The 17,088-nt window shown below is 32.9% G+C and overlaps 1 protein-coding gene across 1 annotated transcript in view; it reads right to left on the bottom strand.

The window, feature by feature from the left end:
- Window positions 1–14,115, bottom strand: part of MGAT4C (MGAT4 family member C) — a 667,922-nt gene extending 653,807 nt beyond the window's left edge. Inside the window, exon 1 of the mRNA XM_074325329.1 lies at window positions 13,799–14,115. The gene's annotated coding sequence lies outside the window, so the exon portion shown is untranslated. The remainder of the gene's footprint in view (window positions 1–13,798) is intronic.
- Between the last annotated feature and the right edge of the window lie 2,973 nt (window positions 14,116–17,088).

The raw sequence follows: 17,088 nt of genomic DNA, 5'->3' as shown, positions 1-17,088 counted from the left end.
GAATTCTACCAAGTATAATGTTATCTGGTAAGGCTTAGAAAAAGAGAAGAACAAAATGATAAACCTATCAAAAGGTATATGCAGGAGAGAAAATGGACAAAAATAAATTTTAAAATGATTTTAAAAGGACTTAAAAGAATTATGAAAAACAACGATAGGCATAAAAGATAAAGATAAAACAAAAGGAATATAAATAATAGGAAATAGGCAAAAGAAAGGTACATTTTTGAAGGCTTAACAAGGATTATGGAGAAAACAGCAGATGTGAAAGACAGATAGAGAGTCAATAGTTATAGAAGTGGATTCCCACTGAACAAAATAGAAATAATGGAACAAAGCTAATATTTTATAGTAAGAAGACTACCTGAATCTTCATATTGAAAAGAAGTAATCATATCCCATCACCCCAAACTATCAACACTGGTGTACCATAGTAAATTTACTCAACAGAAACATAAAACTATAGCATCTATAAAAAAGATGCTATAGGCATCTAGGCAGAAAAAAAAAAAGTTATTTAAATGAGATTAAATGGGAAAAAAAAGACTAATTATTCTGATAATTCTTCCTTGTGAGAATAAAATGGGGTAAAAAAGATCAAGGGAAGGAATTATGCTTCAAGGAGTTTATATTGAGTCAAATAACTTCAAAATATAAGCCATAAAGTATTTTAAATACACAAAAATGTGTCTGTGAAACCTGTCTGATATAAGTACTAAAAGATGAACACCAGAAACAGAAGACTATTAGAAAAACTTCTTGCAAGAAAGGAACTGTGGAAGCATTTAATTCCTTTATTTATAGGTGTAAGATTAAAATAATGTGAGGTTTTGGGTAAGTTAATAGAAGGTATGTGGTATATACCTTAATGTAGAAATAATATAAATACCCAGGTTAGAGGAAACAGAGTACAGAAAATAGGAAGTAAGTATGCGCATTCCTCACCTTTCTAATAATAGCTATCATCAAAAAAAAAAAAGATAGAACTTATAAACATTTCTCAAATCAGTACATTTCTATCGGCTAAATTAAATTTATAAAAGAGAAAGATTGTCACATTGGATTTCAAAATACCCTCTTTGCTATATATAAGAGATAAATCTGAAGATGATTCATAAAGATTATTTTTAAATATATGGAGAGAGATAAGCAATTCAAATATAAAGAAGCACAGTTCACTGTATCAATAACAAACACAGGTGAATTCAGGCCAAAAAGCATTATTGGCAATGAATCGGGGCTCTTTATAACATTAAAGTGTAAAAACAACATTGCAGATAAAATAGTTATGAATAGCTACACATCAAATGGGGTTTCAACATACATAAACAAAACTATAGGAAATGTAAGGAGGAAAAAAGCATATATAGTAGAGAATATGTAAGACTTTACCTCTTTGGACATTTAACATATCAAGAAAACACAGAACACTTAAAAGATATAAAGTATGTATGGTTGTAGTAAATGGTGGAGCTGGGTCTGAAAATTATCATCATTGGCTCCACAGACTAAACTCTTTACCAGCTTCCTACATGGTGACACTAGAGGGTCTCATGGCTGAGGCATGTGAATATACACATTTATATATTTGGAGAGGAGATGAAAAATTTCTCTTCTAATTAAAACCAAAAAGAAGTGAAATAAGGGTTGTTAGAGGATTAAGAAAATAGGCTGTTGAAATGATTTTCTGAGACAGTAATAAATATGAAGGGTTAGGGTGACTGGTAATAGTGCTAAGAGCCTACTTTAGGTCAATTGGAATGACACTGGATGGTTCCCAGAATACCCGAGCAGAAAGTGAGTGCAGCCAGTACCCAGAAAAGCTATTCAGATTATCACTATGTCTGCCTCCCATCTCTGTGACTACAGGGTGTCTCTGCCCTCCTTTCCTGAGCTTCATTCTACTGTATTGTATTGTATTGCTCTCTGCAGACTGCCTTGTTCTGTCTCATTGGCATGTGGCCTGGCAATGGCTGATAAATTTCTGCTATACTAGACTACCCAGTTTAGGCACCAAATTAAGACTGATTAGAGTTCCTATAACCCTAATCTAGATTCCAGGGAAAGAGAATCAAATTACTGTAGTTTAGGTCATGAGGTAAAAGTTGTTATCCCATGCTAATCTGGTGGGATACAGGGCAGGATCAGGTAAAAAAAAAAAAAAGCTGGCTGCAACTAAGGAACCCCAGAAATCTACTGTAAGTATGAGTCCCATTTTGCATACACTATTTATTTATTCAAGTTCAATTGAACAATTATACCCAAAGTTTTCTGGGTATGTCTACACTTTTAATGATGTCATCACAATCTGTTTTTTTTTTTTTTTTAAATGTCACCAGTGGAGGAAAAGCTAAGAGAAAATTTATTTTTACCAAAACAATTAATCATTTTCTCATCCATGGATGTGTAAGACTCATAATAAAAAACAAAAACTCACAGAAATAGTTTTGTAGATGGTAGGCACGTGTCAGAATGGGATAGTTGGTGTGAGAGAGTGTGTGGTTCTCCTTAGGCTGACATATTGCAGCATTCCTAGATTGCTTCTGGGAATCATCGACTGAGTTCATTTGAAACAGAGTGGGGATGGGGGGATGTTCTGTCAAATCTCTAGTGAAATGTTAACTTTGCAGTTTTATAATTATAACTGATGTCTGTATTTTTTTCTAAAATATAAGGCACAATAAAATTACTATTCCAGTTCAACACAAAATATTCCCAAACTAAATAAACTCATTAGTTACCTCTGTTACTAATCCCCTATATTCCTAAAATAACATAGAGAATATGGAACACTATTTGGAAAAATAGTGCAAATTATATAGATGCAAAATTGAATATCATTTATAGAATTAAAACAAATTTTTCCATGGTAATAAATTAAAAGATATGACATTTATTTCTGTTTATTGGAAAACTGCTTCAATATGAGACTCACTTCCCCAAATAATTTCAATTGAACCGAGGAAAGACTGGGCCATGTTAGCAGCAGAAAGAGACTAAGCTGGTTTTGTAGCATTGTGAGAATAACGATGGAAGACAGCATTTAATTAAAACCAGAATCTCTGTGTTTCTGGTGGAACAAACGACTTATTCCAAAACCTTCTAAAATAGGAAAATACTTGTACTATCTTAAAAAATGTAGTGACTATTTTTTAATGCTTTCTTGAATAAATATTTTATAGTGTTTTTTGGTTTTTGTTTTGTTTTTTTTCATTGTTAACAGAAGTTTCTATTGGAGATAGGAGATTAAACTACCAGGTCAGAATCAAAACAAAAAAGTCATGACTAGAGTTGTACACTTAGAGGTGGAGATGTGGCAATGGATGAAACCACCCAACCTGAGCAAATATAGAAAAAAAAAAAACAGAAAAGAAAGCAAACAATAAAATTTAGAGGAATGTAAACTTAAGACTGAACAAAAGAAATGTATCTTGGAAAGATGTGTATTTCTCACACTTAAACTAATCAAAAGAAAGTATTGCAGTTAAATCGTATGTTTGATTTTCTAATACATTGTGTGTAGCAGAAAATAAATCCATTTAAAAGTCAAATAAATTTTGCTTTATATCCAAGTTACTTATTAAAAAAAAAACAAAAAAACTATGAATACAGACAGGATCTCATGTCAATTAATCACAAGTAAATGAAGTAGAAAGATTATCATGAAGTATAAACCTTGTAAAAATGTTTGCAAGCTGCCTGATACATCCATAAATTTAGGGAAGGATAGGAACCATCATTATGGTTAGTCCCAGCCATCCATATGATTTGAAAATTGATACCTAAACTGTTTTCATTGAGTTAGCAAGCGCTGAATATCAAAACCTAAACATTTCTCATGTAGTAATTCATTGTAGAAAGTATGATTAAGCATATAGACAATTTCTAGATATAGAGAAATGCATTTGAAGTAGAAAATTTGTTACAACAAAAGGGTTTAGTAAAGGTAAATTATCTGCAACTTTTATATTTCTTTGATAGTTTATTCAAGCAGAAAACTTAAAATCTTTTACAAGAACATGTTTTTTGTATCTTAAATAGGAATACAACAAACAAAATAATAAAGGTTTTAACTAGTGTATTTGTCATTTATATTTCTATTTTGATAAATGTTTTATGTATAAAACAAGTAAATAAGATTATTTATATTTAAAACAAGTAACCTAAGCTTGTTAGGCTAGACTATATCATTATGCATCACCTTAATACTCCATACACAAACTATTTTTTGGGTTTTTGTTTTGTTTTTTGTTGTTTTTTGCTTTTAGTTACGTTTGCTTCATTTTTAACTCTTAAAAAAGGAGTTTTACAAACCTCAACATAGAGTAATTTGATCATTATTTTCCAAATACACATCCATGCTGTGGATTGAGAGAATGTAGAAATATAAACACAATCTTCATTTATTGAGAGTGAATAGATATAACAATCTTTATGTACGTTAATTGATTAATAGGTAAAGAAAATTTGGTATAACCCAAGAATGAGATATTATTTGGCAATGAAAATACGCTACAACCTGATGAACCTCCCAAACATTATGCTAAGTGAAAGAAGCCAACTCAAAAGACTACATCTCACATGATTATATTTACATGAAATGTCCAGAAAGGCAAATATAGAAAGACAGAAGGGAGAATAGTGTTTGCCTTGGGTTGCGGTGAGAAATGTGTGACTACATGCAGACACAGGATTTCTCTTTGTGGTGATGGACATGTTCTAAAACTGGATTGTGGTTATAGTTGCACAGACAGTAAATGTGTTTAAAAGTCACTAAAACTTAGAAGTGATGAATGGTATGGTATGTAAGTTATATCTCAACAGATCTGTTTAAAAAGGGGGTTTGTCTTATAACCATGCATGCTTTTCAGAAATTAAAAAAGAAAGGAAAATACGCTCCCCCTCAAAAAAGTAACCTCATAGGAAAATACATACGAGTATCTCAATTTTCAGTTTGTGTTAATTTGTAAAATTACCAGATGTGATGAACAATGTAGACTTAAAATAATATGAAAGACTGTTTAAAGTTTCAAGCTGGTTGATGATGTCCAACTAAAATTTAAAATAAAGGATGGTTACAAGTACTAGCAAGATACTATATACAAAATATTTACTTAATGATAATAACTTAACCTACACATTTAATTATATCCTTTCAAACCTTTGAAAGCATCTCCTAAACAACTACTAGACTTTGCCATCCTTTAAACAATTTTACATTTTTAACATGTTTTAAAGTACTAGCTATCTCACATAAATCAACAGTTAAATGTAATGAAATAGTCAAAACTTTCTATTAGATTTTTAAAGTTTGATATATGTTCACCTAAGCTAGGCACTACTCAATCACAGCAGCAATGTATTTCCTCTGCTTTTCTCATCTGATTGTAGCCAAAAAATAAAATAAAATAAAAATGAAGTGCATTTATAACTTAGAAATGATTTCAGTGACCCACAGCTAAAGACAAAGGGCTGAAATAATTGTTTTGACATTGATGATGTTTTTAAGCCACAAGTGTTCTGTTCTTTTGTTTGTTTTATAATTGCTGTTGCTTCTCCTGGAGAAAGAAAATTGATCATTTTCTTGTCTGAATTCTGACTTGTGTCTTACATTATGGAGTTTGAAAAGACCTTCAGGTACATTTCAACAGCAACCTCTCAATAACTTGACTGTTTTTATTTGTTGCTCTTACCCAAAGATAGAAGCACTAGATAAAATCAAAGGAAATGATAAAGCATGTTTACATATATATCCATGGTTCTTTTTACTGCATCTATGTAATGAATAAAAAAATGCACAGATAAAAGTACCTTATAAATTATCTTTTAATAAGCAATAAAGATAGTTTATTACTGAATTTTGCCTCCTGAATGTATTAGGCAAAATTCTAGTATTTAATGCATGTACACATATATACACTTGTATGTCTATGTTTATATCTATGCTGGGCGGCTGATCAGTGGCCAGATCTGCCCATCCATGTACCGTGTTTCCCCAAAAATAAGACCTAGCCGGACAATCAGCTCTAATGCATCTTTTGGAGTAAAAATTACTATAAGACCTGGTATTATATTATATTTAGTATAATTTACATTATGTTATATTATGTTGTTATGTTACGTTATGTTACATTATATGGTATTATATTGTATTGTATTGTATTATATTGTATTACATTACATTACATTACATTACATTACATTACATTACATTACATTATATTATATTATATTATATTATATTATATTATATGACCCAGTCTTATATTATAGTAAAATAAGATCGGGTCTTATATTCACGTTTGCTCCAAAAGACGCATTAGAGCTGATTGTCCAGCTAAGTCTTATTTTCGGGGAAACATGGTAAGAGCGTGGGTCTGAGCCTCACTGTCTTTCCTTGCCTGTTCATCAGTATCTCTGTGTCTGTGTTTATCTGTTTAGTCTCCCATATCGCTCTGTGGTATGTTTCTGGCTGCTGTTTGCCTTTCCCTGTATATTAGCCTGGCTGCCCCTGTCCAACTATTTTTATCTGTCAATCTGTGTCCACATGTGTTTCTCTGTTAGCCTGTCCCTGTTTGCATATCCATTGGGCTGCATATATTTGTAGATATGTGTGTTGCATATCCATGATTCTGTCTGTATGTACATATGTACAGATCAAGATTTATCCTATACTCTACTACCATGGTCAATGTGGGTGTTTACCAAAAGTTTGGAGGTAGCAAGAAGAGGTTACAAAATTAAAACAAGACTTGAAACTAATGCCACATACAACTGTTCTCAGAGTCATAAAAGAATATATAATGACACACACACTTCTGGGAACTGTTTTTATGGGCACATCTCAGTCAGTAGCATTATTCTCAGGTCCAGCCCACTCCTAGCCCCACTGAAGACCTAGAAATAATCATCTTTGCAAATCTAATCTTCATCCCTTCATGTACACTCCACCAATTCTCATAAAGATATTCCTATTTCTAGAATATTCCCAATTTTGACCTTACAAGGATAATCCAGAGGAGAAAAAATTATATCTGTGGCAGAACATTTTCAAAAGCTTGAATTACTTCATAAGGATTAACTCTAAGTAAAAGGAGAGCGGGAGAGTTCCAAGACAACCCAGGGTGGCATTTAATGCTCTAATTCCTATGTATTTCAGGGTTCATTTGCTAGTGAGATGAAAAGATTCCTCTCAATATTCTGCCTGTGAACTAAAGATCTGCTTTTCAAATCTTCAGTGGATAACACTCAGAAAAAAACACAAACACACATGTATGCAAACACTTTCAGACACATTCACATACATATTCACATTCCTCTTAAAGAGAAATAAAAAACATTTTTAGAGCGCTTGTTCCAATGAAAATAGCCAAAGAAAGTTTACTTTGGTTTTGCTCTACAAGGTCCAGAAACCTACTAGAGCCTAAAATAACAGGGCTCATCACAAAAATTTCCTAAATAATAATAGTGTTTTATGAAGGTCATCCATATACACAAGCATGTATTTTAATTACTAGAAATCACAATTAAAAGCTAAATAAATAAAGACTGGTTATTCACATTGATCAATCTTGGCAGGAGACTGAAAATCTTCTACTTTATGATTACCATATTTCTTATATACAGACATCTGACAGTATCACAAGGATTCAATTGAGCAAATAAGGTGACAGAAGAATCATTTATGAAACAGGTCAACTGTACTTACATCACATGGCAGTGCTGCACTATTTTTCTTTTCAGACATGTTCTACCAAATTCAAATTTGGCTAGAAAATACAATTCAGCTCCACAAAAATACGGAAGGCATATCCAATGTATTGATACAGTTACAAAGGACACCCCAGGAATTCACACAACACACAACATATGCTTCTTAGAATTGCAGTAGAATTGTCACCTGACAAAGTTGTCATTCAAACAGGTCCTTCTAAAATCACATTCAAACCTTCTACTCGCTCATAATGCTAAAATGATAGGAACAATATAATATTTACACACAGTTGCCAGTTTGGTTATTCATTATTTCCCCCATGTATCATGAATTATTAAATTAAGTAGTACCTTATTTACATGAAAAATTAAATATAAAATTCCTGTGAGTTTCAAAATTATACCATTTTGTTTTTTAGGTTTTCTATGATAAATCTAAAATCTTTATCCAAACTCATTTACTATATATTTTGTAGAGAAAAAAAGTTCTGAGAAGACAATCACATCCTTTATAAAAAAGAAAACAGAAATTATGTCATTAACTAGAAAACTATCATACCTACTACATTCTCATAAAAATGTGGGATTAAAGTAAGCACTATGTTTTCTTCTCTCTTGCACGTGATTTACTATTGAGATGTATTACTTTTTTTTTTTTTTTTTTTAACATTTTCATAGATGTTCTTATAGTAAACATAAAACTCCACCGTAATCTGAGAGCCATAGTATATGGTTAAATGTCAGACTCTGGCACAAAGATTCTGTATTCAATCCTTGGCTAATCACCTAAGCTACTTATGCTATATAACCATGTACAGTTGTTTCATCGCTCTATACCTGGATTTCCATATCAATAAAATAGTTATAATAGCAGCTACCTCAGAGTTTGAAGATATGATTCACATGATAAAAGATGTTAGGTGTTTAGATAGCCTTTAGCTTTAATCAATGCAAACTACTATTATCACTACATATTTTTCCAGATGCCATTCTAATATTAGGGTCCATTAAGAATTAAGATGAAATAATAAGATATCTGCATCAAATTGAGGTATTAGGAAGGATTTGGGCAGAGAAAAGTGTCAAGTTATAATTATGGGCTACAAATCAGTGGTGTCATCTGCAAAGTAGACTATCTTATGCAAGAACATGGACGTTTAGAACTATCTATTGCTCAGACTTTGGAAGGCTCGGAAAATCTTTCATATTCTAGTGTAAGAGTTTGTAAACTGTACTCATGGCCAAATATGACCCCTAAGAACATTTGTTTTCTTGGGTTTTTGTACGTTTGCTTTGCTTTGCTTTACAAGTTTAAAGGGTGAATAAGGAGGAGAAAGAATATGTGATAGAAACCTTCCAGAAAAAGTTTACAGCCTCTTTTCTAGAAGCCTGAGGTTATATCTGACAAGTGAACCAGTATTTTGTCTCCTTTACTATTTGTTTGTCAGTATGCACAAATTGAGGCATAAAGAGAGAATCACTAAGCTTAGAGATACCTCCTTTCCCATTAAAAATTTGCTGAAGAAAAACAACTGAAGGGATTGGTTGTTAAAGACTTAAGATTAGATCAAAGGGGCATGGATAAATAAATGAAACCATTTACCTGCGGGAAGCCATAGGCCAAAGAAGAATAGATATGCAAACAAAAATCTGGGGCCCCCAAAGGAAATTTTATAATCAAATTGAATAACATGAAATCCAGTATTGGGGGTGGGTCAGGAGATGGCCATGTCATGATAGAAACAATGCTCAGTATCATTTTTTATTACTTACAGGAACCAGCCCCTGTAAGAATATTTTACTACATTTTGTCATTCATTCCACACTATCATATGAATATTATTATTATTATTATCCCCACATACAGTTTCACAGAATAGAAGACTGAGTTGGAATTAAAATAAATTCTAATCTCTGTAAGAAATGGGTCAAAATCCAAAGTTGGGAATCAAAAAGCAATAGAAGAAGAACTTCAAGGATCTTTTGAGAATTGAAGTCAGATGCCTAAACCTGCCTCTTATTGGTGAACAGTCAGATTCATAGATTTGAGGTAGAATTAGCACCGACAAAGGAAACTGACTCAAAAACAAAAACAAACAAACAAAAAAGAGTGGCTTTTCAGCAGGTACTTGCTTTTTGTGGCTACATTTTGATTGGATTAGAATACACTAGATACTTCCCTGTAACACGCTACACAGACAATAGTTTCATGGTTACCAGAGGGTACGGGGGGAGGAGGATAGTAGATGAGGGTAAAGGGGGATCAAATATATGGTGATGGAAGGAGAACTGACTCTGGGTGGTGAACACACAATGGGATTTATAGATGATGTAATACAGAATTGTACACCTGAAATCTATGTAATTTTACTAACAATTGTCACCCCAATAAATTAAAAAATAAATAAATAAATAATTATTTGGTGGCTCCCTTTTATAAAGAGGACTTTTGTATATCTACTTCCAAAGTCCAACACAAAGATATATAAAACAGATTTGTGTTATGCTTAATTTACCTCCCCAAATAACTGAGAATATTAAAATTGTTTCTTTTTTTTTCTTTTTCCTTTTTTTCTGTATATGCTTAATTCAGTCTGAAATGTATCTCAGAATTTCTCATCATTTTTGGAACTAAAGAAAACATCTTTTAGTTCGGATTTGCTTACCGTTTTTGCAAAGATTTAAACTTACAGTTAAGGTCAACATCTGGCTGGATTTAACAGTCACATTTGGCACTTTCACTCTCATTACAAAGTGTTTAAAATTGGTTTCAGAGCAAAAGCTGTCTTTTAATTTAATAAAAGTGTCCCTATATTTGTTTTTTGTTGTTTTTTTTTCCCTTAGGGGTGGATCTGTGTGCTTGAACTACACTGTGCAGTTGGAATCTGAGGACCTCTCACTAGACAAGCCGCTGTAGCAAAATAAAATGCAAATGAAAGGGGCAAAGGGCACAGTATAATGAGCAAGAGGATTTACTGTCTCATCTTAGATTTCCATATCCTTTGGGAGAAGAGAAAAGTGAGAAAATGAGATATAGTTCTATATGCTTTCCTTGGTAAGTTATAGTTGATAATTTAGCTATTTGAAAGTCATGGAGAATATGCCAACTAATTTCTCAAACTAATCTTAATTTCTAGTTTTATCAGTGCATGGCCAATGTGTTAGTATTTCTACAGATTGCTTTAGTACCAAGCAATAACTATGTGCTCAATACATTATTCATATTATTAAAACTGTTAAATGGATATGGATATGATAATTCACATGTGTACACACACACACACACACATACACAAATGCATCGTTGAAGCAAGATAAGAGTCAAGATATTTCTATTGAAACATTCTGTATGTGAAACTGTGATAAAATACATTAAAAAATCGGTACTATTTCTTGAGCCCATGTTGTGCACAAACTGTGTTTGTTATTTAATGTGCATGACCTCTAGTACCCATAAGAATCTAAAAAGCAGGTGCCATTATCATCATTATACATCTAATGGGATAAACATATGTAGATCAATTAACTTACACAAACTTGCTTAACAGATTTAAACCTAGTTTGTCTTAGCCCAATTCAATGTTCTGTCTACAATGACACTTTGACATAAGGAAGAGAGTTGAGGGAAAATTTGGAAACCATTGGATGATCACTGAGATTCTCAGTAAAGTTACCTGCAAATCATTGACTGAATACAGGACATTTCATGCCTTATATGCACATAAATAGCCACTAAAGAGTCAGTCTTAATTGCCTTCCTCTGTGGGTACCAATTAGAAGTCCTGAAATATTAATAAACTGGCCGATTTACAAGAATATACTATAACATGTTTTCTTCCTGCATATTGCTTTGAAGCACCCAACATACCATGGGCACTCAATAAATATTAAATATTTAACAGCAACTAATAAAACGAAATTATGGTAATATATTTTGCAATGAACTCACCCAGAGATGAAGTAAAACAGGTTTTAGTACTAGAGCTGGAAGCTGAGCCAAGTTAGATAGCTGGATAAGTGAATGAGTGAACTGTGTAGTGAGGAGGCAAGAGACACTAATGATTGTGGTCGAAAAGGTTAACAAAAGGTCAGAGTGCTAAAAAATTTTTAGTGCAATTTGGCAGCTGAAATTGTCCCTCCTGACTTACACCTTTGTTCAGGACTTCTAACACCCAAAATGCAAATTAAACAATAAACTACTAAGCTGCTGTCATATATTCCCCATGCCCAAACACGAAGTGACTATATTTCATTATCCATTGGTATTATCTTATTTTGAAAGAACATAAAATATGTTTCCTGAAGTTATTATCTTTTTGTTCCTTAATGGTGCCCTCTTTTACACATAGTCTGAAATTTTCAGAAGAGCCAGTTATGATAATAAAAAAAATAGATAATAAATCACTTATAAGTCACTGAATTGTAAAACTCTGAGACAGTCAGGAGTATTTGCAGTTTCAGAGAGCATACTTCCACCGTTTTAAATTAGAGCTGCAAGTTATTGGGAGAGAAGCCAGGCAGGGAGTAAGCTCACTTTTTCTTTTTCTTTTCCCTTAAGTGAGTGGAGGGAAAATGTCTCATAAAGGAGAGAAAAAGCTTGCCAAATGGAGGAATCCATAGGGAAACCTTAATTTAAACACTTGTTCCTCAGTTCTTGTAAGATTCGTGAAAAAAAGAAGCTCTTCAAAGCACTCTTATAGAACTCTATTCTCCTTCCTCTTTTCCTTTTTTCTTTTTTTCTTTTTACAATACCTTTGAGAATAAAAGAGAATGCACTTAAAGTTACTATTTGGGTGACTAAATCCTTCTTCTCCTTCTCCTTTATTCTTCTATTAGTCTCTCAAATGCTCCAAAGAAATTAGATCATGTTTAACAAGTGCTCTGCTGAAGCTAAGCCACCATTTCCTCTCCCAGGCCTGTGATTAACCCACTGATGGGTCCACAAACTCTTGTGTTCCAGTTGAAATACAGCAGCAGGTACATCATGCTCTAGGTCAAATACACCTGCTATTCCATCCATTCTAAGTCATTTTTAACATGAAAAAAATATCAACACCATGGCAGGTTTCACTATACCTATTTATACATAATAAAACACTTAAAAGCATCAAAAAACCCTTCCATCACATTTGAAATATTTCTTTAGTTTTCATACACTCACTGTGATTGCTATCTACTTGTTTTCTATCCCACACCCCCACTCACAGAACAGCCCTCTACTCACACACCTTTAACTTTTAGGGAACAGGCACAGAAGTCACCCCTCCATGTTCTATTATAATACATTATAGGTATAATAAGCTAACTTTCACTTTAGGACAAGCCTTTCTTTACTTTTATAGATTTCATTAATATTCAGAATTTTGTCAGTTTTTAACATTTTACTTTGAGAAACAGTTTTGCGTACTTCTACAGATGTATTCAAGTTTTTACTTCACAGAACAAAGTTGAATAATAATTGTTATAGTATGTACATTTAACTAAAACTTCAGAAATTAATGTTAGTAAGATTCTTCTGAACTCAAAAACAAAAATCTGTAAAGCCAACAAAGTACAGTGGTATAATATTCTCAAGAAGACCCCTACTGGGATTTTTAAATTAAATACATTTATGATTCATATATTCATACAGCATAAACAGCAATGACACCAAAATTAATAACAGCATTTGAGACAAAGTTTGTATTTAAGAATATGTGGAGAAAATATCATGATTATGTGAAAGGATTCAAAAAGATACTGGACTAACCGAGTTTCCAAAGTATGCATTTCTCTTCTTTATATATTGCAGCTACAAAAGAAAATCCTCAAGGGAATTAATATGAACTTATGATAATGCAGTCTGCAGCACGGTTTTGTTTTGGTTTTGCCTGATTTTGCTGACAATGCAATACAAACTCTACTCTACTAATCTTTAGTAAAGAAATCAGATTATTTACCTAGAAACATGCAGCAATACAGTGTAATTCTTTAGTCAATCCGACTACTTAACATCTTTCCCTTTTCACAGGTTTGGATCCCCAGCTCATTAGATCATTACCTGATAAATAGGAGAGGATAATGAATTGAGAAAATAACCACGTACCTTCAGAGAAAACCTGCCCGATACCAATAATCCATTAGAAAACTGGCAATATCCTCTGATCTATTGCCCGCAAAGCTATGACTTGATGAAGAGTTTTCATTCCCTGGGCTCAGTTCTCCAGAAGAAAATCAGCACAATTTAAATATTTCTTGGAATGTGACAGCTCTCTAGATCCCCGGTTGCATTCTGTCCCCCAGGAATGGCAATCTGGTGTTCTTGTGTGCATAGAGCAGTGAAGATGAATTGAAAATGCTTGAGATAAATTAGGAATGGCTAAGTTAAAATTGTCTCTGCTCCAGACTCTCTCATCTGCAGTCTGTAAGCCTGTTTTTCTGTGAAAAAGCTAGATGGCAGGCTGCCTCAGTAAGTTCTTCTTAAGCGACACAGAGCATTTTCAATGAAGAAAAATTTTCCCATTATCTAAGCTAATGTGACTGCTGTTAAATCTAGTTTTTAAAGTGTCTACTGGCATGAAATTTATTTTCACTATTAGTTTCTTTCAAACTACAGTCTACAATCCATACTATCATGCGATACATTTCTATCTAAGGGGAACATATCAAGTTTTCAGCTAACATATTAAAACGTATTCCTTTTGCAGTTTTAACCATCATTTATGTATAGGAAATTTCCACATTAGGTCCTAAAGTAATTTTATAACATGTAGAGATTTTGTTTTAATTTTCAGCACCTCAATATGTATAGCCATGTTTTATGAACAATCATTTATTTTAATGAAGTTCCACACACAATTACATCATCTTTAAACATCAGTTAAAATGTAAAAGTTGTATAAAAATAGAAAAGGTGTTGTAGAATCCTAATATGTGACCACAGAAGTAAATATTGCATATCTTCCTAAAGAAATTAAGATGTTCCAAATAAAACCAAGCTTCATAAAATATCCCCCTCATAAGCCTCCCCAAGCTATTTCTGATCTGTTGATTTCAATTGAATAAGTTATGATATGACAGTTTTTTCTACTAAATTAGAAAAGTATTTTAGAATTTTAATAATATTTCAGATTTGAAATATAGTACCCTTGGTGTATTAGCAACACAAAAAACATAGCAGGACTGTCAAAATTTTCAGTTTCATTTCTTTACTTGTATTTTCCATAAGAAACCATTTTTATATTATCAGAAAAGACACTTAAACACTTCATGATCTATGAGTATATGTACATTATTTTTAAAATGCTAGATAAAAAAATAAAAGAAATAAAAGAAACAAGCTTTGCTTTCCATAACTTTCCATATAGCATTCTGCTCTATGTCTGATTATCTGTTGTGCAACAGCATGATTGCTTCCATGACAAAAACGGGGTGCACACATTGTGAGGGAAGCAAAAACAATATAATTACCTGGGAGCTCACAGAAAAAGTACATCAACATTTCGGTCTTTTCTCCATCCACCCTGTAGCTGTAGCTGATCACTTTACTCAGAGAAGTGGAGGAGAGAAGAAATAGGAGAGACAAAATGAAACATCACAGCAAATGCCTCCAGCCCCTCTCCCTTTTCACAAGTGGCAGCGCTGTAGCTATTGCTGAGGAAAAAAAACACAAGGTAATTGGAAAGAAGTAGCTTCAACATCACAGTTGGAAGCTATAGTAAATCTAGCAAACTGTCAAAGACCTCCAAAGGAAAAGAAAGGAAAGTGGGGGTTGGGGGGTATTTATCAATATCAATTGCCATTTTTTAAATAACTGTGGTGTTTAGCACTAAAGATACATAAAGCAAACAAAAAGAGATAAAAGTTAACATATCTGAGAACTGACGATTGACTGAATATTCAACTGCATTGCAGAAATCTGCACAGAGCATCCTAGTTACTGTAACAGGTAATTACAGAAGTGAGCATACTTTCTTTAAGAATCTCAGATGTATATCTCCACTCAGAAACTGCCAATTTTACTAACATTAAATTGCAGTGATACATTCAGAGCCCCATGTAATTACACGTGAGTGATACCTAAACTATTCTTGGAGTATTTAGGAATTATTTCTTGTAGGAAGTAACATTTAAGAAAAGGTCAAGTAAGCCTTGGTTAAAAGGATGAGGAATATTTCCAGGCAGTGGGAACAAAACCCCAAGGGAAATATTCATACTGCATTTGGCTAAGTGAAAGGAGTTCAGTGTGGCTGACATGTAGAATAAGGGCATGAGAAGAGATGAGTCTGGAGAGATAATTAGTCATTTATGCTACATGTAAAGGAGTTGGACTTTACCTTAGAATAGGGAATTACTGAGGACTCTTAAATAAAGAAGACAAATAATCTGATTTGTGTTTTAGAAAGATCACTCTTCATGTTGGCTAATCAAGTAAAAAGCATCACCATATATCTTGTTAGCTAAGCCAGACACTTAGTAGTCATATTACTATTTGCCTTGTTCCTTTACTCCTAATATCCAGTTTGTTATCTATCTATTCTACCTTCTTTGAATATCTTTTGTTATTTCTAACTTTCATGGCATTATTTCTAGCTTCACGATCTCTTACCTACATATATAACAAGAATCTTTTATTTAAGCTCCCTGTTTCAAGTAAATTTCCTCCATCAATACCTATTACGTAGCTGCCAATTATCTTTCTAAAGTATGCATAATTATTTCACTCTCTTGCTAACAATTTATTTACTCATCATTACGTAGAGAATAATGCCCAAAAGCTTTAAAATAATCTATAGTTGTTGGTCTGAAACATCGGGAGCTTCCCAGGTCAAATCTGAAACTGGCCCCCAAACATGGATGACAAGGAGAGACTGAAGAAAAAACAGATCACTCCAGGTTTAATAAGCAAGGTGGCAGGTTTAATAAGCAAGGGAGCTTACATACCAGGCTTGTCTGAGGCAGGCACAAGACAAGTATGTATATACAATGGAATATTATTCAGATATAAAAATGGAGGAAATTCTGACACATGCTAAAGTATTGGATGAATTTGGAAGACATGCTAAGTAAATAAGGTAGGCACAAAAGGACAAATACTGCTTGATTCTACTTACATGAGTACTTAAACTACATGAATTTCTAGACACAGAAAGTCTAATAGTGGTTATCAGGGACTAGGGAGAGAAAAATGAGGAGATATTGTTTAACATGCAGAAGTTTTATTTTGGAAAGATGAAAAAACTTCTGGAGATGAATAATGGTAATGATTGCACCATAATATGATAGTACTAATACTGCTAAACTGTAAATAAGTCAGACAGAAAAAATCGAGAACCATATGACTTCACTCATATGTGGGGTATAAAACTGAAAGCAACAAATGAACAAGACAAACAA

Source organism: Rhinolophus sinicus, linkage group LG02 (assembly GCF_036562045.2).
Source record: "Rhinolophus sinicus isolate RSC01 linkage group LG02, ASM3656204v1, whole genome shotgun sequence".
Classification (NCBI taxonomy): Eukaryota; Metazoa; Chordata; class Mammalia; order Chiroptera; family Rhinolophidae; genus Rhinolophus; species Rhinolophus sinicus.
Note: the sequence above shows the minus strand (reverse complement) of the source record. Positions and strands in the feature narration are given on the sequence as shown.